General features: G+C 36.2%; 1 pseudogene; it reads left to right on the forward strand.

Moving 5' to 3' along the window:
* Positions 1-16,288: 16,288 nt before the first annotated feature.
* On the forward strand, positions 16,289-17,206 carry LOC138438214 (olfactory receptor 8S1-like; annotated as a pseudogene).
* Positions 17,207-24,549: the final 7,343 nt, after the last annotated feature.

The raw sequence follows: 24,549 nt of genomic DNA on the forward strand, positions 1-24,549 counted from the left end.
GATAATGTTTGCTGTGGGTTTGTCATATATAGCTTTTATTATGTTGAGGTATGTTCCTTCTATGCTTGCTTTCTGGAGAGTTTTTATCATAAATGGATGTTGAATTTTGTCAAAGGCCTTCTCTGCATCTATTGAGATAATCATATGGCTTTCATTTTTCAATTTATTAATGTGGTGAATTACATTGATTGATTTGTGGATACTGAAGAATCCTTGCATCCCTGGGATAAAGCCCACTTGGTCATGATGTATGATCTTTTTAATGTGTTGTTGGATTCTGATTACTAGAATTTTATTGAGGATTTTTACATCTATGTTCATCAGTGATATTGGCCTGTAGTTTTCTTTTTTTGTAGTATCTTTGCAGGTTTTGGTATTAGGGTGATGGTGGCCTCATTGAATGAGTTTGGAAGTTTACCTTCCTCTGCAATTTTCTCGAAGAGTTTGAGTAGGATAGGTGTTAGCTCTTCTCAACATTTTTGGTAGAATTCAGCTGTGAAGCCATCTGGACTTGGGCTTTTGTTTGCTGGAAGATTTCCGATTACAGTTTCAATTTCCGTGCTTGTGATGGGTCTCTTAAGATTTTCTATTTCTTCCTGATTTAGTTTTGGAATATTGTACTTTTCTAAGAATTTGTCCATTTCTTCCACGTTGTCCATTTTATTGGCATATAATCGCTGATAGTAGTCTCTTATGATCCTTTGTATTTCTGTGTTGTCTGTTGTGATCTCTCCACTTTCATTTCTAATTTTATTGATTTGATTTTTCTCTCTTTGCTTCTTGATGAGTCTGGCTAATGGTTTGTCAATTTTATTTATCCTTTCAAAGAACCAGCTTTTGGCTTTGTTGATTTTTGCTTGGTCTCTTTTGTTTCTTTTGCATTTATTTCTGCCCTAATTTTTAAGATTTCTTCCCTTTTACTAACTCTGGGGTTCTCCAATTCTTCCTTTTTTAGTTGCTTTAGGTGTAGAGTTAGGTTATTTATTTGACTTTTACCAGCGATATTTTTCACAGAACTAGAACAAATAATTTCAAGATTTGTATGGAAATACAAAAAACCTCAAATAGCCAAAGCAATCTTGAGAAAGAAGAATGGAACTGGAGGAATCAACTTGCCTGACTTCAGGCTCTACTACAAAGCCACAGTCATCAAGACAGTATGGTACTGGCACAAAGACAGAAATATAGATCAATGGAACAAAATAGAAAGCCCAGAGATAAATCCACACACATATGGACACCTTATCTTTGACAAAGGAGGCAAGAATATACAATGGAGTAAAGACAATCTCTTTAACAAGTAGTTCTGGGAAAACTGGTCAACCACTTGTAAAAGAATGAAACTAGATCACTTTCTAACACTGCACACGAAAATAAACTCAAAATGGATTAAAGATCTAAATGTAAGGCCAGAAACTATAAAACTCCTAGAGGAGAACATAGGAAAAACACTCTCAGAAATAAATCACAGCAGGATCCTCTATGATCCACCTCCCAGAATTCTGGAAATAAAAGCAAAAATGAACAAATGGGATCTATTTAAAATTAAAAGCTTCTGCACAACAAAGGAAAATATATGCAAGGTGAAAAGACAGCCTTCTGAATGGGAGAAAATAATAGCAAATGAAACAACTGACAAGCAACTAATCTCAAAAATATACAAGCAACTTATGCAACTCAATTCCAGAAAAATAAACGACCCAATAAAAAAATGGGCCAAAGAACTAAATAGACATTTCTCCAAAGAAGACATACGGATGGCTAACAAACACATGAAAAGATACTCAACATCACTCATTATTAGAGAAATGCAAAAAAAAACCCACAATGAGGTACCACTTCACACCAGTCAGAATGGCTGCGATCCAAAAATCTGCAAGCAATAAATGCCGGAGAGGGTGTGGAGAAAAGGGAACCCTCCTACACTGTTGGTGGGAATGCAAACTAGTACAGCCACTATGGAGAACAGTGTGGAGATTCCTTAAAAAATTGCAAATAGAACTACCTTATGACCCAGCAATCCCACTGCTTGGCATACACACCGAGGAAACCAGAACTGAAAGAGACACGTGTACCCCAATGTTCATCGCAGCACTGTTTATAATAGCCAGGACATGGAAACAACCTAGATGTCCATGAGCAGATGAATGGATAAGAAAGCTGTGGTACATATACACAATGGAGTATTACTCAGCCATTGAAAAGAATTCATTTGAATCAGTTCTGATGAGATGGATGAAACTGGAGCTGATTATACAGAGTGAAGTAAGCCAGAAAGAAAAACACCAATACAGTATACTAACACATATATATGGAATTTAGAAAGATGGCAAAGACGACCCTGTATGCAAGACAGGAAAAAAGACACAGATGTGTATAACGGACTTTTGGACTCAGAGGGAGAGGGAGAGGGTGGGATGATTTGGGAGAATGGGAATTCTAACATGTATACTATCATGTAAGAATTGAATAAAAAAAAAAAAGAATACATTTGAATCAGTTCTGTTGAGATGGATGAAACTGGAGCCGATTATACAGAGTGAAGTAAGCCAGAAAGAAAAACACCAATACAGTATACTAACACATATATATGGAATTTAGAAAGATGGCAATGATGACCCTGTATGCAAGACAGCAAAAAAGACACAGATGTGTATAGCGGACTTTTGGACTTAGAGGGAGAGGGAGAGGGTGGGATGATTTGGGAGAATGGCATTGAAACATGTATACTATCATGTAAGAATCGAATCACCAGTCTATGTCCGATGCAGGATACAGCATGCTTGGGGCTGGTGCACGGGGATGACCCAGAGGGATGTTGTGGGGAGGGAGGTGGGAGGGGGTTCATGTTTGGGATCGCATGTACACCCGTAGTGGATTCATGTCAATGTATGGCAAAACCAATACAGCATTATAAAGTAAAATAAAGAAAAAATAAAAACCCAAACATTTTAGAAATGTCTAGAACTTACCGGGTTCTCACTAAATAATGTTTGTTCTATTATTACATATTATGATGAGTTTGGAGAAACAAATGATAAAAAAAAAAAACTAAGAGGATTGAAATTAAAGTGAAAATGACAATAGAAGTAGGATCTGAATGGAAAGGGAGGGCATGGAAAGCTTAGCAGATGCTTGAGCAAAGGTAGAAAGAGAGGTTGTCCCTGGGTTGCTCAGCAGCAAGTATTAATATACCAGTCAACCTTTAGTAGTGAGTCCTTTTAAGGATAATGAATGAACAGCATTAAAGATATGTGAATGCCAGATGATGGAAAACATTCACTGTCAAGTGTTGATTCAAAGGCTCCTTGTGGTAGACAGATTTCTTGCCCTGGGATCCTACATAATAGACTCAAATATTAACTTTAAATTGGGCATTTAGACAAGTTATATAATATCTTGGAATTTTCACTTCTGTTAAATGGATTCAGCAAGATCCTCCTTCATTTCTTCTACCACATCCTCCAACATTAAAAAAATAATAATAAACATACACAGACATATTCACATACAGGTACATTAACACATGCTTGCCCTTGCACCATTTAGTTTTCTCTACAAAGTAAAATAGGCAATGTATGTGACATGGCTAAAAGAAAGCAAAAATGATACAATTAACCAGTTATGTCCCTTGGATAGGTCTTGAATAGGAGTAAGAGTCTAAGCGACACAGCAGAGAAGACAAATTTGGAACATTACACCAGGCGGTCTATTGCAACCCACAAAATGTAGGAAAATTATTGAGCCCAGTTTCAGTTGAAAGAGTCTAAATTAGGTGTTGGTTCAATTTGGAAATATTTATTAATTTCTTCAGCAATTTCTGAGATAGAATATATGCCACAAAGTAATACCATGGTGAATTTGACCCCAAGTTAAGGACTCCAGTAGAGTATTAACACAGGAAGAAAGGATTCTAAAGAACAAAGAAGGGCATATATGAAACCTAAGCTAGTTAGGATGAAGCCTCCTCCCCTGTACTAATTATGTGTGGTCAATAGAGTCTTCAAGGTGTTTTTCACATTAAAAGTTGATTTACTGAGGCAAAATTCACATAACATAAAATTAATCATTTAAAAGTGAACAATGTGATAACATTTAGTACAATCACAGCATTGTTCAACAACCACTTTTGTCTAGTTTCAAAACATTTTCATCACTCCAAGTAAAACTGATACCTCTAACTAGCTTCTTCCTAACTGCACCTGATTCTGGCCCCTGGCAACCATCAGTCTATGTCTGCCCCTAAGGATTTACCTGCTCTTATATTTCATATAAATGAAAACATAATATGTGACTTTTTTGTGTCTTCTTTCACTTAGCATGTTTTGGAGTGTCACCCACATTGTAGCATGTATCACACTTAATTCCTTTTTTATAACTGAAAAAAGATTTCAGCTCTAATTTCCACAGTTGCTGAATCATGTTGCACTCCTGTCAGCCATGTACGTGGATTCCAGTTCCTCCATATCTTTGCTAAAACTTGTTATTTTCTGAGTTTTCTTTAATACCTAGTATGTGCAATATAGTATCTCCTTATGGCTTTTGATTCAGTTAAATTCAGTTCAGTCACTCAGTCGTGTCCGACTGTTTGCAACCCAATGAACTGCAGCACGCCAGGCCTCCCTGTCCATCACCAACTCCCAGAGTTTACTCAAACTCATGTCCATCGAGTCGGTGATGCAGCCATATCATCCTCTGTCGTCCCCTTCTCCTCCTGCCCCCAATCCCTCCCAGCATCAGAGTCTTTTCCAATGAGTCAACTCTTCGCATCAGGTGGCCAAAGCATCGGAGTCTCAGCTTTAGCATCATACCTTGCAAAGAACACCCAGGACTGATCTCCTTCAGAAAGGACTGGTTGGATCTCCTTGCAATACAAGGGACCCTCAAGAGTCTTCTCCAAAACCACAGTTCAAAAATCGATTTTTCGACGCTCAGCTTTCTTCACAGTCCAACTCTCACATCATAATTGACCACTGCAAAAACCATAGCCTTGACTAGACAGACCATTGTAGATAAAGTGATGTCTCTGCTTCTTAATATGCTGTCTAGGTTGGTCATAACTTTCCTTCCAAGGAGGAAGTGTCTTTTAATTTCATGGCTGTAATCACCACCTGCAGTGATTTTGGAGCCCAGAAAAATAAAGTCAGCCGCTGTATCCACTCTTTCCCCATCTATTCCCCATGAAGTAATGGGACCAGATACCATGATCTTAGTTTTCTGACTGTTGAGCTTTAAGCCAACTTTTTCACTCTCTTCTTTCACTTTCATCAAGAGGTTCTTTAGTTTTTCTTCCCTTTCTGCCATAAGGGTGGTGTCATCTAAATATCTGAGGTTATTGATATTTCTCCTGGCAATCTTAGTTCCAGCTTGCGCTTCTTCCAGCCCAGCGTTTCTCATGATGTACTCTGCATAGAAGTTAAATAAGCAGGGTGACAATATACAGCCTGGATGTACTCCTTTTCCTATTTGGAACCAGTCTGTTGTTCCATGTCCAGTTCTAACTGTTGCTTCCTGACCTGCATATAGGTTTCTCAAGAGGCAGGTCAGGTGGTCTGGTATTTCCATCTCTTGAAGAATTTTCCACAGTTTATTGTGATCCACACAGTAAAAGGCTTTGGCATAGTCAATAAAGCAGAAGTAGATGTTTTTCTGGAACTCTTGATTTTTTCCATGATCCAGCAGATGTTAGCAATTCGATCTCTGGTTCCTCTGCCTTTTCTAAAACTGGCTTGAACTTCTGGAAGTTCCGGGTTCACATCTTGCTGAAGCCTGGCTTGGAGAATTTTGAGCATTACTTTACTAGCATGTGAGATGAGTGCAATTGTGCGGTACTTTGAGCATTCTTTGGCATTGCCTTTCTTTGGGATTGGAATGAAAACTGACCTTTTCCAGTCCTGTGGCCACTGCTGAGTTTTCCAAATTTGCTGGCATATTGAGTGCAGCACTTTCACAGCATCATTTTCCAGGATTTGAAAGAGGTCAACTGGAATTCCATCACCTCCACTAGCTTTGTTCATAGTGATGCTTTCTAAGGCCCACTTGACTTCACATTCCAGGATGTCTGGCTCTAGGTGAGTGATCACACCATTTTAATTATCTGGGTCATGAAGATCTTTTTTGTACAGTTCTTCTGTGTATTCTTGCCACCTCTTCTGTGTCCATAATCTGTTCTGTATGTCTCCATCTCCATTATGGCTGTGGTGGTTTAGTTGCTAAGTCATGTCCAACTCTTGCAACCCCATCAGCTGTAGCCTGCCAGGTCCTCTGTCCATAGGATTTCCCAGATAAGAATACCAGAGTGGGTTGCTATTTCCTTCTCCAGGGGATCATCCCGACCCAGGAATTGAATCCAAGTCTCCTGCATTGCAGGTAGATTCTTTACCAACTGAGCTATGAGGGAATCCTGATTCAGTTCAGTTCAGTCGCTCAGTCATGTCAGACTCTTTGCGACCCTATGGACTGCAGCACGCCAGGCTTCCCTGTCCATCACCAACTCCCTGAGCTTACTCAAACTAACGTTCATTGAGTCGGTAATGCCATCCAACCATCTCATCCTCTGTCGTCCCCTTCTCTTCCCGCCTTCAATCATTCCCAGCATCAGGGTCTTTTCCAATGAGTCAGTTCTTCACAACAGGTGGCCAAAGTATTGGAGCATCAGCTTTAGCATCAGTCCTTCTAATGAATGAGTATTCAGGGCTGATTTCCTTTAGGATATACTGGTTAGATCTCCTTGTTGTCCAAGGGACTTTCAAGAGTCTTCTCCAACACCACAGTTCAAAAGCATTAATTCTTTGGTGCTCAGCTTTCTTTATAGTCCAACTCTCACATCCAGACATGACTACTGGAAAAACCAAAGCTTTGACTAGATGGACCTTTGTTGGCAAAGTAATGTCTCTGCTTTTTTAATATACTGTCTAGGCTGGTCATAACTTTTCTTCCAATCCCAACTGCTGCCCTGCAAATCGATTCCTCACTACCATCTTTCTAGGTTCCATATATATGTGCATTATGATTATTTTTCTCTTTCTGACGTACTTCACTCTGTATAATAGGCTCTAGGTTCATCCAGCTTGTTAGAACAGACTCAAATATGTTCCTTTTTATGACTGAGTAATATTCCATTGTGTATATGTACCATAGCTTCTTTGTCCATTCAGCTACTGATGGACATCTAGATTGCTTCCATGTCCCAGCTATTGTAAATAGGGCTGCAGGGCCCATTGAGGTACATGTGACTTTTTCAATTTTGGTTTCCTCAGGGTATACGCCTGGCAGTGACATTGTTGGATCATATGGTAGTTATATTTCTAATTTTCAAAGACATCTCCATACTGTCTTCTGTAGGGGCTATATCAATTTACATGCTTACCAACAATACAAGAGAATTCCCTTTCTCCATACTCTCTTCAGCATTTATTGTTTGTAGATTTTTTTCATGATGTGTGAGGTGGTTTTTGATTTGCATTTCTCTAATATTGAGCGATGTTGAACATCTTTTCATGTGTTTATTAGCCATCTGTATGGCTTTTTTTGAGAAATGCCTGTTTAGGTCTTCTACCACTTTTTGATGGGGTTGTTTGTTTTCCTGGTATTGAGTTGCATGAGCTGCTTGTATATTTTGGTAGTTAATCCTTTGTCAGTTATTTCATTTGCTGTTATTTTCTTCCATTCTGAGGGTTGTATTTTTACAATGTTTATGGTTTCCTTTGCTGTGATGCATACAAGTTTTTAATTTTGATGAGGTCAACTTTCTTTTTCTTCAGTCACTTATGCTTTTGGTAACATATCTTGGACTAGCCATTGCCTAGTCCAAGATCATGAAAAGTTATTTTTATATTTTACTTTAAGAGTTTTATGGTTTTACCTCTTATATTGAAAATTTGGTTATTGATCCATCTTGATTTAATATTTGAATATGGTTTGAGGATAGTGATCAGTTTCACTCTTTTGCATGTGGATATTCACTTGACTCAGCACCATTTGTTGTAGAAACTCTTCTCCCTTTATTGAGTGGGCTTGGTACCAATGTGAATTTGCAACAGATTTGGGTGGATTTTTTTGAGGGGGGGCTCTCAAATCTGTTCTATTGGTCTATAAGTTTATTTTTATGCCACTAACACAATGGTCTGATAACTAAAGCTTTGTAGTAAGTTTTGAAATCAAGAAGTATAAGTCCTCTAACTATGTTAATTTTTTCAAGAATTTTTGGCTACTCAGGACTCCTTGCAGCTCCATATGAATTTGATGGTCATATTTTCCATTCCTGCAAAAAGAAAAGGTCATTGAAAATTTGATAGGAATTACATTGAATCTGTAGATTGATTGGGTATTACTGACATCTTAATAATGCTAAGTCTTCCAATCTCTGAACAGGGAATTTTTCCATTTGTTTGGATCTTCTTTAACTTCTTTCAGCAATGTTTTGTGTTTTCAGTGTTCAACCCTTTCACTTCCTTAAGTTTATGGCTACGTGTTTTATTCTTTTGGATCCTTTTGTAAAAAAAAAAAAATCCCAATTTCTTTTTCAGATTGCTCATTTGTGGTTTATTGAAACACAACTAATTTATCTGTTTGTTTTTATGCCCTGCAACTTTGTTGAAAGTTTTTATTAGCTCCAGTAATTTTTATGTATTCTTTGTGATTTTCTATATATAAACTCATGTCTTTGCAGTTTTATTTATAATAGCCAAGATACGGAAGAAACCTGTGACTGTTTTTGGTGAATGGCTGAAGAATATATTGCACACATATAAATATGTACACATACACACACACATACATACAGTGGAATACTATTAAGCCATTAAAATGATGAAATCTTGCCATTTGCAACAACATGTATGGATCTGGAGACTATTATGCTAAATTCAATATGTCAGATAAAGACAAATATTTTATAATTTAATTTATGTGGAATCTATAAAACAAAGCAAATGAACATAACAAAGCAGAATCACAGATACAGAGAACAAAAAAGGTGATTGCCAGAGGGGAAGGGAGTGGGGATAAAGGAAATAGTTGAGGAATATTAAGAAGTATAAACTTATAGTTAAAAATAAATGAGTCACAAATATAATATGATATTGCTTATGCATGAAATCTAAGAAAAAAGGTACAAATGAACTTATTTATGAGGCAGAAATAAAAGTTACAATAGGGAGGCTCCTCCCCTCTGGCAGTCACTTTTTAACAAAAGGTGTATCTATGATTCTGTTTTGGTATGCTTTTTCATTTGCTTTGTTTTATAGATTCCACATGAACTAAATCATAAAATATTTGTCTTTATCTGACTTACTGAATTTTGCCTAATACTCTCTAGATCCATCCATGTTGTTACAAATAGCAAGATTTCATCCTTTTTAATGGCTGAATAGTATCCCTCTGTGTGTGTGAGTGTAGAAAGCAAACTTATGCTTACCAGGGTGTAAGTGGGGGATGAATTGGGAGATTGGGATTGACATATACACACTATATATATATATATATATATATATATATATATATATATATATATATAAATAATAGATAATAAGGATTTACTGTCTATATAGCACAGGGACCTCTATCCAATACACTGTAATGACCTACAGGCAGAGAAAGAGTGAATATATATATAATGTATCACTGAGTCACTTTGCTGTATACCTGAAACTAACACAACAGATTGAGAATACGCCAATAAACATTTTTTTAATATAATAAAATTGGGACATCAACAAAAAATAAAAAAAATAAATGAGTCATAGGACTTAAATGTACAGCATTGAGAATGTTGTCAATAACAATGTGATCACTTTGCATGGTGACAGAGGATAACTAGATTTGTTGTGATCATTTTGGTAATGTATAAAAAAATTGAACCATGTTGTACATCAGGAACTAACAGTGTTATAAGTAAATTAAGATTCAAAAACAAATAATCAAATAAACAATCAAACTCATAGAAAAAGAAATCAGATTTATGGTTCCCAGGGGTAGAGATTGGGGGATAAGGAGTTTGATGAAAGTATAAGCTTCTAGATACAGGATCAATAAATACTAGGCAAAACCAATATAATATTGTAAAGCAATTAGCCTCCAATTAAAATAGATAAACTTATATTAAAAAAATACATACTAGGGATATAATGTACAAGATTAATATAATTGACTGTTATATGGTATAGTTGAAACTTGTTGAAAGTGTAAATTCGAATAATCATCATCAAAAGGAAAAATATTTTTTCTCTTTTAACTTTGGTATGTATATGAGATAATGAATGCTAACTAAACTTATTATTGGAATCATTTCATGATGTATGTATGTCAAATTATTATACCCTAAACTTATACAGTGCTTGTCAATTATATCTCAATAAAACTAGAAGAAAAAGTTCTGATTAGAGAATTTAGGCCATAAAATGATGTAAAAGGCATCCAAATTAGAAAGGAAAGAAAGAATGATTCATTACAAAGGACATGATTTTATATATAGAATATTGAATCATCCTTGCAATCCTGGGATAAATACCACTTGACCATGGTGTATGATCCTTTTAATGTATTGTTGAATTCAGTTTGCTATTATTTTGTTGAGGATTTTTCCATTTATGTCTATCAGTGACATTTACCTGTAATTTTCTTTTTTTTTTTTCTGGTGTCTTTCTCTGATTTTGGCATCAGGGGTTGCTAATCTAGACTAGGTTCAAAAGTATTCTTTCCTCTTCATCTTTTTTTTTTTTTTATAGTTTGTAGAGAATAGGCATTAACTCTTCTTTAAATATTTGGTAGAATTCACCAGTAAAGCTAATTGGTTCTGGACCTTCGTTTGTGTGAATTTTTTTTCCTGACTCATTTTCACTACTAGTAATTGGTCTGTTAATATTTTTAATTTCTTCATGATTCAGTACTGGTAGAATGTGTGTTTCTAGGAATTTGCTCATTGTTTTCTAGGTTGATTTGCATTGTCATATTAATTTTAGGTGTACAGCAAAGTGAATCAGTTATATATATACACATATGCATGTTTTTAGATTCTTTTCCCATAGATGTCATTATAGAATATTGAGTAGAGCTCCCTGTGCTGCACAGTAGGCCCTTTTAGTTATCTATTTTATGTAGAGTAGCGTATATTCATCCTCATCTCCCAATTTATCCTCTCACCCCTTAAACCCTGGTAACTATAAGTTTGTTTTCTACATCTGATTTTCTATTTTGTAAATAAATTCATTTGTATGCTTTTTAAAAAAATCCACATATAAATGCCATCATATTACATTTGTCTTTGTCTACTGTTCTTCACTTAATATGACAATCTCTGGGTCCATCTATGTTGATGAAAATGGCCTTATTTTATTCCTTTAGGCTAAGTAATATTTCATTGTATATATGTACTACATCTTCTTTATTCATTCCTCTGTTGATGGACATTTAGGTTGCTTCTATGTCCTGGCTATTGTAAATAATGCTGCAGTGAACATTGTGGTACATATATCTTTTTGAATTATGGTTTTCTCCAGGTATTTATGCCCAGGAGTAGGATTGTTGGATTATATGATAGCTCTATTTTTAGTTTTTTTTTTTTTAAGAAACTTCCATGCTGTTTTCCATAGTTGCTGTACCAGTTCACATTTCCACCAAGTGTAGAAGAGTTTCTTTTCTCCATACCCTGTCCAACACATATTGTTTGTATAGATTTTTTGATGATAGCCATTGCGATCAGTGTGAGGTGACATCTCAATTGTAGTTTGATTTGCATTTCTCTAATGATTAGTGATATTGAGGATATTTTCATGTGCTTTTTAACTGTCTATATTTCTTTTTTGGAAAAATGTCTATTAGATCTTTTGTCCATTTTTTGATTGGATTGATTTTCTGACACAAGCTGCATGAGATGTTTATTTACTTTGGAAATTAAACTCTTGTTGCAGATATTTCTTCATTTGCAAATATTTTCTCCTATTCTGGGGTTGTCTTTTTGTTTTATTTATGGTTTTCTTTGCTGTGCAGAAGCCTTTAATTTTAATTAGGTTTCATTTGTTTATTTTTGCTTTTATTTTCATTACTCTATGAGGTGATATTACCATGATTTATATCAAAGAGTGTTCTGCCTCTGTTTTACTCTAAGAATTTTATAGTGTCTGGCCTTTCATTTAGGTCTGATCCATTTTGAGCTTATTTTTGTGTATGGTGTTGGAGAATGTTCTAATTTCATTCTTCTACATGACTGAATTTCCTGGATTCTTGAGGAGGCTGTCCTTTCTCCATTATCTATTCTTGCCATTGGTGATTTAATAGGTAATTTGATAGGGATTGTACTGAATCTGTAGATTTATTTTGACAATATTGATTCTTCTAATCCAAGAACATGACATATTTTTTCCATCTGTTTGTATTATCTTCAGTTTCTTTCATGAGCATCTTACAGTTTTCAGAGTATAGGTCTTTTGTCTCCTTAGGTAGATTTATTCCTAGGTATTTTTCATTGTTGATGCAGTGGTAAATGGGACTTAATTTCTCTTTCTGATATATTTTATTTTTAGTATATAGGAATGCAAGTGATTTCTGTGCATTAATTTTGTATCCTGCAACTTTACTGCATTCATTGATGAGATCTTACAGTTTTCTGGTAACATTTTTGGGATTTTCTGAGAGGCTTCCCAGGGTGGCGCAATGGTAAAGAATCTGCCTGCCTATGCAGGAGATGCAGGAAATGCGTCTGAATTGGGAAGATCTCCTGGAGTAGGAAATGGAAACCTACTCCCGTATTCTTGCCTGAAAAAATTCCATAGGCAGAGGAGCCTGATGTGCTACAGTCCATGGGGTTGCAAAGAGTCAGATACAACTGAGAAACTGAGCACCACCATGTCATCTGCAAACTGTGACAGTTTTACTTCTTTTCCAATTGGGTATCTTTTATTTCTTTTTCCTCTCTGATTGTCGTGGCTAGGACTTCCAGTACTATGTTGAATAAAAGCGCCATTAATAGATGTACTTGCCTTTTTTCCTGAATTCTATGCTTTCTGGACCTAAATGTCTGTTTTCTTTCCCAGGTTAGGAACATTTTCAGTTATTATCATTTCAAAATTACTTCTCTGCCCCTTTGTCTCTCTGTTCTTCTGGAATCCTTATGATGTGAATGTAAGTATGCTTGATGTGTCTTAAACTGTAATTTTTAAATTCATCTCTCTTTTTTCTCTTCTTCTTACATGATTTCTACTACTCTGCCTTATATAGTTTGCTTGTTTATTTCTCTGTTTCATCTAAACTACTGTTGCTTCTTTCTAGTGTGTTTTTTATTTTAGTTATTATATTCTTTGCCTCTGTTTGGTTCCTCTTTATATTTTCCAACTCTGTTAAACTTCTCACTGTGGTTATTCATTCTTCTCCCAAGTTTGTTCAGCATCTTTATGATTAAGCCCCCTATTTAAGAATAAGTTCCATTCCAAGCATGTGTTCATAGGTCCAACAAAGTCAGCCTAGGTATCCAACTAACACAATTGGCTATATAGTACTATACTATAATAGGTTTATAATATTTTTGCACAAATAATACATGAAAATTAACACATAAAATATTTGTAATCTAATAGTACAGTACCTTGCAAAGTACCATAGTACCTTTCTCCAAAGAAGACATCAGATGGCCAATAAATGCATGAAAAGATATTCAATATCACTAGTTATTTAAAAAATGCAAATCAAAACTACAATGAGATGTCATCTCACACCAGTCAAAATGGCCATCATCAAAAAATTTACAAACAATAAATGCTGGAGAGATTGTGGAGAAAAGGGAACCCTCCTACATTGTTGGTGGGAATATAAATTGATACAGCCACTATATAGATTCTTTAAGAAACTAAAAATAGAACTACCATATGATCCAGTGATCCCACTCCTTGGCATATATCCAGAGAAAAACACGGTTTGAAAGGATACCTACACCCTGATGTTCATTGCAGTGCTGTTTCCAATAGCTGAGACTTGGAAGCAACCTAAATGTCCATTGACAGATGAAGGGATAAAGAAAATGTGGTTTGTATATACAGTGGAATATTACTCAGCCTAAAAGAGGATTAAATAATGCCATTTTCAGCAACTTGGATGGACCTAGAGATTATCATAATCCTTGAGGTAAGTCAAACAAAGAAATACAAATATGTGATATCACTTACAAGCAGAATCTAAAAAATGAAAAAAAAATGATGCAAGTGAACTTGTTTACAAAACAGGAACAGACTCTCAGAGAACAAACTTATAGTTACCAGGGGGAAAGGGTTGAGGGGAGGGATAGATTGGGAGTTTGGGATTGACATGTACCCACTATATTTTGGCAAAACCAATACAATATTGTAAAGTAAAAAAAAAAATACATGATGAACAAGGACCTACTGTATAGCACTGGGGATGTTGCTCAATGTTGTGTAATAACCTAGATGGGAAAATTATTTGAAAAAGAATAGATAATTGTGTATGTATAACTGAATCACCTTAAGAGACAGCTGTTCCCCCAAGTTTATTACAACATTATTCACAATAGCCAAGATTTTGCAGCAAACTTAGTGTCTATTGATGGGCAAATAATTAAAGAAATATATGAAGGACTATTACTCATCATCAAAAAGAAGAAATCCTGTCATATTTGACATAGTTGGACTTAGAAGGCAGTATGTCAAATGAAATGAATCAGAGGAAGAAAGACCCTGAATGATCTCACTTATATGTGGAATCATAAAGGCTTAACTCATAGAAATAGAAAGTAGATGGTACTTAGCAGAGGCTTAAGGGTTGGGGAAACAGGTTGATTTTGATCAAAGGTTACAAACTCATAGTTACAAGATAAGTAAATTCAAAGGATTTAATGTACAGCATGGTGGTTATAATTAACAACACTGTATTGTGTACTTGAATGTTAAGATAGTAGGTCTTAAGTTTTATCACCACACACAAAGAAAAGGTAATTTCATGATGGGATCTGTTGTTACCACTGATGTTATTGTGGTAATCACTTTGTAACATATGTGTGTGTGTGTATATATATATATATATATATATATATACACTTATGTGTGTGTATAAAATAAACATGTTATACACCTTAAAGTTACATATATTCTGTCAAATACATCTCAGTAAAGCTGAGGATGAGGGGAGCTTTGTCCAGTAAGTCTAAAGTCTTAGTGCCTCAGGGACAGTTTCTGTCCATTTAAGTTTTCTTTTATGGCCCATAATTGCATATTTCTTTTGTGTGCATCATGATTTTTGGTTGAAAACTGGACTTATATCGTAATGTTATAACCCTGAAAATTAGATTTTTACTCTTTTCTATTTTTTATATCTGAAGGTTGTAGTCAACTATTGTTCAATAAATTTTCCAATTTATTTTTGCAAAAGCAGTTCAGTGTTGTGTGTGCTCAATGAAGTATCTTTCCCTCTAGCTTGTGTTTAACTAGTACTTTGCCAGAGATTTTTTTGAATGCTAAAAGGTAAAAATTTTAAAACACCCCCCTCCTCTAGTCTTTGCAGATTCACTCCATGCTGAAGCATTCATTTAGTATTTTCCCAGATAGACTGTTAACAATTCTTAGACTTCTCTCCCACTTGCAGTGAAACTAGGGATCAGCCAGACATGAAAGCGTAAGATCGACTCTGGTCTTCTCTGAGCGTGAGTGCTACTGGACATGCATATGGCTTTTAAAATTCCCTGGTAGATACAACCAGTTTTGAATGCTCTAATTTAATTTCCCAAAGAAACTCTCTTTCTAGATTTTCTTCTCAGTCTGTTGATGGTCTGTTGTATGTTTTAATCATAATCTTTTGCCCAAGGCAGCTACAGATTTCTCATTACTCTTATAACGTTTTCAAGCAGTATGGGCCACGTTTGAATCCTGTGTGATTTCATGTGAAACAGAGACAGAGCACCTTGAATAGGTCCTTCAGGTAGTTCTCAGACAAGTTGAAATACACTAATTTGTGAGTGAGTTATGGCTCCCTCCAGACCTCAGACCATGGTTCCACTCTAGACCATCTTCAGGCTGGCCACTGGACCTAGGACGGGGTTAGGCAAGGGTAAATAAAAATGTCACAAAGCTTTCCTCCTATTTTTAAGTTGCCCTTTTCTTGGTTCAGTGTTTACTTGGTTGCTGTGCACCTTTGGTTGTTTCCCAGAGTACCAAAAAAGTTAGTCCTGACAGCTTCTGCTTGGTTTTGTTGTTTCTGTAGAATAAGAGCTTGGCACTCCATACTCTGCTGTTTTGCTGAAAACATCCCCTGTTCCTTTTTTTATTTCTAGACTGGATTTCTCTAAATGGCCTTGGAGAACCACAGCACTATCACTGAGTTCATTCTCCTTGGACTGTCTGCAGACCCCCATGTCCAGGCATTATCCTTTGTGATCTTCCTAGTAATTTACCTCCTAACTGTGCTGGGGAACCTGACAATGATGCTGGTGGTCAGAACCGATTCTCACCTCCACACTCCCATGTACTTCCTGAGTCACATTTCTTTCCTGGATTTTTGCTTCTCTTCTGCCACAGTACCCAAGATGCTGGAAATTCTCCTGTCTCAGAAGAAAACTGTCTCTGTGGAGGCCTGTCTAGCTCAAGTCTTCTTTGTGTTTGACTTGGGAGGCACTGAAGCCTGTCTGCTCTCAGTTATGGCCTATGCTGCCATCTGCCACCCTCTGCTCTAGGGCCAGAAGATGAGCAACCAGCTCTGTAAAGGTCTGGTGTTAGGTTCCTGGAGCCTGGGTTTTCTGGATGCATTCATCAACATCCTTCTAGCTATGGATTTTGACTTCTGTAGGGATCAGTTTATCCCCCACTATAGCTGTGAGCTGCCCTCTCTCTTTCCCCTTTCCTGCTGTGATGTCTCCACCAGTTTCACTATTCTGCTCTGCTCTAGTCTCCTGCATGGGCTAGGAACCTGTTTCCTAATCATACTGTCTTACACGCTCATTGTTTCTACCATCCTAAGTATCAGCTCCTCTTCATATAGAAGCAAGGCCTTCTCCACCTGCTCTTCCCACCTCACTGCAGTGCTCCTATTTTATTGTTCAGTTTTCCTTCACTATATAGTGCCAACCTTGGACTCTCCACGGGAGTTGATCTTCTCTGTACAATACAGTGTGATCACTCCCTTAATGAATCCCCTTATCTATAGCCTGAAGAACAATGAGGTGAAAGCAGCTATGAAAAGGACCTTTAGAAAATATCTCCATTGCTAGTGACCAAAGACAGAAGGTGATGAAGAGTTATCTTACTAGAGCAGGATATCTTGTTAATTAATAATTAAGTAATTTCCTGATTATTCCAATATTGGACATGAGAAAAGCATCTTAAAATTCATAAAGGTATTTGGAGTACAGCCCATAGGCTCATACTAATCTTAGGACCTGGCTTCACCTACCAGTGGATGAGCAACAGCATGAAGTCTTCTTAACCTTGACCTCATCCACCAGTAAACCAACACTAGCCCCACCTGGGATTAGTGGGATTGACAGTCACCCACCTCATGACTGTCCTCCTACCAACCAGTTACTGGCAGCCTCCACACGAGACAAGGCCTAGAAAACAACCAAACCAGAGACCAGTCAAGCCTACCAGACCTCCCACATAGTCAGCCTACCACAACAGAAGGACCCATTCAACACTCATAGCGGGGAACCGTAAGGTATATAGCTTGGATGAGGAGAGGGTAGCACACTGCTGCATTCATAGGACATCTCCTACAAAAGGCCGCTTTTCCAGAGTTTGGAAATGCAACCAAAATACCAGATACACAAAAATACAAATGGCAACTTAGGCAAAATGAAGTGACAGTTTCAAATGAAGAAAAAAGATTAAACCCCAGGAAAAGGACTAAATGAAATAAGGATAGGCAATTTACCCAAGAAAAGATTCAGGGTAGTGATCATAAAGATGATTAAAGAGCTTGGGAGAAGAATGGATGCTCAGAGTGATACGTTGATGTTTTTAACAAAGAATTAGAAAATATAAAGAAAAACCAGAGATGAAGAGTCCAATAACTGAAAAAGAAAGAATCCAATAACTGAAATGAGAAGTACACAAGCAAGAATCAACGGTAGGCTGAATGATACAGAGAAATGGATCAATGAGTAGTAAGACAGAATAGTGGAAATCAGTGATGCTGTCAGAAAAGAATGAAAAGAAATGGGGACTGTTTAAGAGACCTCTGATACAATATCAAGTATATTATTATTCACATCAAATGAGTCCCAGAATGTGAAGACAGAAAGAAATGGGCTGAGAACATATTGGAAGACATAATAGCTAAGAATTTCCCTAACTTGGGAAAGGAAACAACCAAATCCAAGAAGCCCAATGAGTCCTATGCAGGAATAAACCAAAGAAGAAAACCCCAAGACACATAGTATTAAAATGACAAAAGTAAAGATACAGAGAGAATATTAAAAGCAGCAAGGGGATAGCAACAAATAATACAGAAGGGAATCCACATGAGGCTATCAGCTGAATTTTGAGCAGAAATTCTACAGACCAGAAGGGAGTGGAATGATTTATTTAAAGTGATGAAAGGGGAAAATGTGTAACTAAGAATGCTCTACACAGTAAGGCCCTCATTCAGACTTGATGGAGAGATCTAAAGCTTTACTGAGCAGCAAAGCTAAAACAGTACAGTTTCACCAAACTGGGCTTACAAATAATGATAAAGGTGAAAATAAAAAGGCCAAACTTAAAAATATGAAAATTATGAAATGGGAAAGTTCTTAGGTAAAGGCAAACATACAGTAAAGGTAAAGGTCATTGGTAAAGGCAAGCATACAGTAAAGATAGGAAATCATTTCATACATGAAACTAGTAGAAAGGTTAAAAAACATTAAAAAAAATTTTTTTAAGTAGTAGAATCATCTATATCCAGAATAACCAGTTAATGGATACACTAAATATAAAATATGATATCAAAATAGTAATGATGAAGGTAAGAGAGTATACACACAGGGTTTTTAATGCATTTGAAAGTAAGAGATCAACAACTTAAAAAATATGTGTGTGTGTGTTGTGTGTGTGTGTGTTTGTATACACTTACCCCTCATGGTAACCGCAGACCAAAAAGGTATACTAGATTCATACACACAAAAGAAAACAGAATCAAATACAGTCGCCAAATCATAAGAGAAAAAAAAGAACAAAACAGACCCACAAAACAACCTCCAAACAGTAAAAAATAGCAATAAGAACATGCATACCTATAACTACTTTATTTTTAATATAAATTTATTTATTTTAATTGGAGGCTAATTACATAATGATATTGTATTGGTTTTGCCATACATTGACATGAATCTGCCACGGGTGTACATATGTTCCCCATGCTGAATCCCCCCCCCCCACCTCCTTCCCCATCCCATCCCTCTGGGTCATCCCAGTACACCAGCCCCAAGCACCATGTATCATGCATCGAACCTGGACTGGTGATTCATTTCACATATGATAATATACATGTTTCAATGCCATTCTCCCAAATCATCCCACCCTCTCCCTCTCCCTCTGAGTCCAAAAGTCCGTTCTATACATCTGTGTCTCTTTTGCTGTCTCGCATACGGGGTTATCATTACCATCTTTCTAAATTCCATATATATGTGTTAGTATACTGTATTGGTGTTTTTCTTTCTGGCTAACTTCACTCTGTGTAATCGGCTCCAGTTTCATCCACCTCATTAGAACTGATTCAAATGTAATCTTTGTAATGGCTGAGTAATACTCCATTGTGTATATGTGCCACAGCTTTCTTATCCATTCGTCTGCTGATGGACATCTAGGTTGTTTCCATCTCCTGGCTATTATAAACAGTGCTGTGATGAACATTGGGATACATGTATCTCTTTCAATTCTGGTTTCTGCAGTGTGTATGCCCAGCAGTGGGATTGCTGGGTCATAATGCAGTTCTATTTCCAGTATTTAAAGGAATCTCCACACTGTTCTCCATAGTGGTTGTACTAGTTTGCATTCCCACCAACAGTGTAAGAGGGTTCCATTTTCTCCACATCCTCTCCAGCATTTATTGCTTGTAGACTCTTCGGATCACAGCCATTCTGACTGGCATGAAATGGTACCTTATTGTGGTTTTGATTTGCATTTCCCTGATAATGAGTGGTGTTGATCATCTTTTCATGTGTTTGTTAGCCATCTGTAGTGATGAACATAGATGTAAAAATCCCTAAAAAAAATTCTAGCAAACAGAATCCAACAACATATTAAAAAGATCATACATCATGACCAAGTGGGCTTTATCCCAGGGATGCAAGGATTCTTCAATATAATTACTTTAAATACAATAAATACTCCAGTCAAAAGACAGAGTGGTTTAACGGATACAAAAATAAGACATGTATATATGCCACCTACAAGAGACTCACTTCATATCTAAAGACTAAGAAAGACTGAAAGTGAGGGAATAGAAAAATGTATTCCATGCAAATGGAAATCAAAAGAAAGCCAAAGTAGCAATACATGTATCAGACAAAATATACTTTAAAATAAAGACTGTTACATGAGACAATGAAGGACACTACACAATGATCAAGGGATAAATATAAGATATAACAAATGTAAATATATATGTACCCAACATCAGTTCAGTTCAGTCACTCAGTCATGTCCGACTTTTTGTGAGTTCATGGACTGCAGCACTCCAGGCTTCCCTGTCCATCACCAAATCCCAGAAATTGCCAAAATTCATGTCCATCAAGGTTGTGATGCCATTGAACCATCTCATCCTCTGTCATCCCCTTCTCCTTCTGCCTTCAATCTTTCCCAGCATCAGAGTCTTTTCAAATGAGTCTACTTCTTTGCATCAGGTGGCCAAAGTATTGGAGCTTCAGCTTTAGCATAAGTCTTTTCAATGAATATTCAGGACTGATTTCCTTTAGGATTGACTGGTTTGATCTCCTTGCTGGTCAAGGAACTTTCAAAAGTCTTCTTTCTCCAACACCACGGTTCAAAAGCATCAGTATTGTAAAGTAAAATAAAGTAAAAATTAAAATTAATTAATTAATTTTTTTAAAAAGCATCGATTCTTCAGCACCCAACACAGGAACATCTAAATACATAAAGCAAATTTAACAGACATAAAGGGAGAAATTGACAGCAACACAATAGTAGTAGGGGACTTAACCCACCCCACCCCCCACTTATATCAATGGTACATTGATGTAATCATTTCTCAATGTATGCACTTTGAAGCATCACATTATAAACCTTAAATATATAAAAAACTTTTTTTGTCAATCTTGCTTCAGTAAAGCTGGGGAAGATTATTAATTTAGGAAAAAATGCAATGTAGTTTTCAGGATAGGATTGAGAAGCAGAAAATCAGAACATAAATGGAAACAACTGATGAAATCTGAATGAAGTCTGTTATATAATTAATAATATATTTCTAATGTAGACTTACTAGTCTACATAAAAATTTATTATGATTATATAGGATTTTAATATTAGGAGAAGGGTGAATAGCTTATAGGAAATCTTGTTTTATTAGAAATTGTTAAATTGAAGCTATTACAAGATAAAAAGAATTTACTTTTTTACATATTAAAAAAGAAAATTATCTCATAAAGCCTGAAAAGTAATTTGATAAAATTTAGCAGCCATTTTCACGATAAATCTCCCAACAAAAGAGCCATAAAAAGTAGTGTTACCTCATGAATGTATCTACAACAAACTTACAGCTAATGTCATACTTTATTGTGACATATTGAAACCATTATTCCTAAAATGAGAAACAAGGCTAGGATTATCACTACCGTCACTTCTATTTAACATTGTACTACACATGCACCTACATCAGTTAACCTGTGGCAAAGGAGGCAAGAATATACAATGGAGAAAAGATAGTATCTTCAAAAAGTGGGCTGGGAATGCTGGACAGCTACAGGTAAGTCAGTGAAATTAGAACAGCCCTCACACCATTTGAGGGGATGTTTTGATAGCTCAACTGGTAAAGAATCCACCTGCAATGCAGGAGATGTTGCTTTGAGGTCTAGCTTCAAGAAAACATTTAAAAACTTGCTGAGAATAAAGTGTGGCCTATACATAGGGGGAAAAAGCAGTCAGTAGTAACTGTCCCTGAAGTATCCCAGGTTTATTAGACAAAAACTTTTAATAATCTATTTTAAGTATGTTCAAAGGACTAAATGAAACTACAGCTAAAGGAAAGAGTGAGAACAGTGTTTTACCAAATAGAGAATATCAATGAAAATATAAATTATTTATAAAAGGAACCAAATAGAAATTCCAGAGTTGAAAAGTATTATATCTGAAGTGAAAAATTCACTAGAGGATGTTAACAGAAAATTTTAACAAAAACTTAAAAAATGATCAATTGAGATCAATCCAAAGTGCATTTCACACAGAAGTTTGTATATAAATGTTCACAGAAGCATATTCATTATAGCCCCAAATTGGAAAGAATTTACTATACATCAACTGATAATTGGATAAGCAAAATATGATATAATCACACACATATATTATTTATTCATAAAAAGGAATGAAGTACTGATTTATGCTACAGCAACAAAAACATTATGCTAAGTTAAATAAGTAAGATATGAAAGACCTCATATTATATGATTTCACTTATATCAAATGTCCAAAACAGGCAAATTCACAGATTAGTGATTAGTGATTGCCAGGGTTGGGGGAGAGAGGTGAAAAGAAGTGATTTCTGATTGGTACGGGTTTTCTTTTTGGATGATGAAAATATTCTGGAATTAGTGGTGATAGTAGCATGACTTCGTTAATATACTAAAAAGCCTCTACTAAATTGTTTAGTTAAAAATAGTGAGTTTTATGGCATGTGGATTGTATCTCAAATTTTAAAAGCATTTGTGTTCTATATACAGTCAAGAACAGTTATTAAATAAAAATATTTTAAATGGCACCATTTATTATCATCAAAGAGATTAAATATGTAGGAATAAGTTAAAGATTAATATTTTAATACTGAAAACTACTACTTAATGGGAAAATTTAAAGAAGAGGAAAATAAATATAGAGATATGTTTTAATTATGGTTTGGAAAACAATATTACTAAGATGTTAATTCTCCCAAATTGTTTTGTATATCCAACACAACCTTAATCAAAATCACAGTATAATTTTTATAGAAATAGACAAATGTCCCCAAATTCATTTTGAAATTTAAAAGTCCCCAACAACCCAGACAATCTTCTAGAAGAATTTTATATTACTTTGCTAGATTTCAAGAATTATTATAAAATAATAGTCATTAAGACAGTGTGGTATTGGCATAGTAATTGACAAATTAATAACTGTAACAAAAATTGACTCATATCTATATATATGGAAATATATGTGGAAAATTGAAAAGAAAATACTGGATCAATTGAATATCTTATATGGTGTGACCTATCTCACACTATACAGAAGTTTGGTTTGAGATATTTCATACTATTGGTGATTAGTGAAACAATAAACCTTCTAGAAGAAAACCTAGAAGAGTATATTCATGATCTTAGGATGGGCAAAGATATTTTTGAACAGGAAACAAAAAGTACAAGTACTGCTATACTACTGCAAAAAATTTCTGTTCAAAAAAAGATATATTTAAGAAAAGTAAAAGACAGAGGTGGCCAGGATGGAAGAGTAGGGAGACTCTAAAACACCTCTCATGGGCACATCAAAATTACACTTAGTTGTAGAGCAACTATCAGTGAGAACACTCTAAAGCCTAGATGAAAAATTTTCCACAATTAAAGATGTAAAGATGGAACCATAATGAGATGGGAAGGAGGATGGGGTGTGGAATAGTCCGAACCCACATCCCTAGGTCAGAAACCCACAAATGGGAGGACTATCACAATTGTAGAGGTCCCCTTCGAGCAGCAAAAGGGTCCAAGCCCCATGTCACGCTCCCTAGCCCAGAGGTCCTACACTTAGGACCTCTGAACGTTCAGGCTCACACCTGAACGTCTGGCCTTGAAAACCAGTGAGTCTTACATTCAGGAGATCCAGAAGACTGTAGGAGGCAGAGATTCTATGCTTAAAGGGTATGCACAAAAGCTCATAGGCTCTGAGTTCCAGTGCAGAGGTTGTAGTCTGAAGGGAGACTGAGTCAGACCCACTTGCTGATCTTGAAGAACCTCTTGGAGAGGAAGGGAGAAACTCAGACTCCCCCTGGGGACAGAGACACTGGCTGCAGCATTTGGGGAGCTCATTCTAATGCAATAACACTGAGATTGCTGCTGCTGCTGCTGCTGCTGCTAAGTCACTTCAGTCATGTCTGACTCTGTGTGACCCCATAGACGGCAGCCCACCAGGCTCCCCTATCCCTGGGATTCTCCAAGCAAGAACACTGGGGTGGGTTTCCATTTCCTTCTCCAATGCATGAAAGTGAAAAGTGAAAGTGAAGTCGCTATTAGCAAGCACCAGTTTGGAATCCTCATTCGAGTCTGCTAATATCTACTGGAGACCAGCCCCACCCACCAACAGGCTGGCATCAGTCCTGCATTCTCCCCAGGCTGTGCAGCCTACCATGTGGGGAGCCTTCCTCACCATCCAGCAG

This window comes from Ovis canadensis, chromosome 3 (assembly GCF_042477335.2).
Source record: "Ovis canadensis isolate MfBH-ARS-UI-01 breed Bighorn chromosome 3, ARS-UI_OviCan_v2, whole genome shotgun sequence".
NCBI classification, from domain to species: Eukaryota; Metazoa; Chordata; class Mammalia; order Artiodactyla; family Bovidae; genus Ovis; species Ovis canadensis.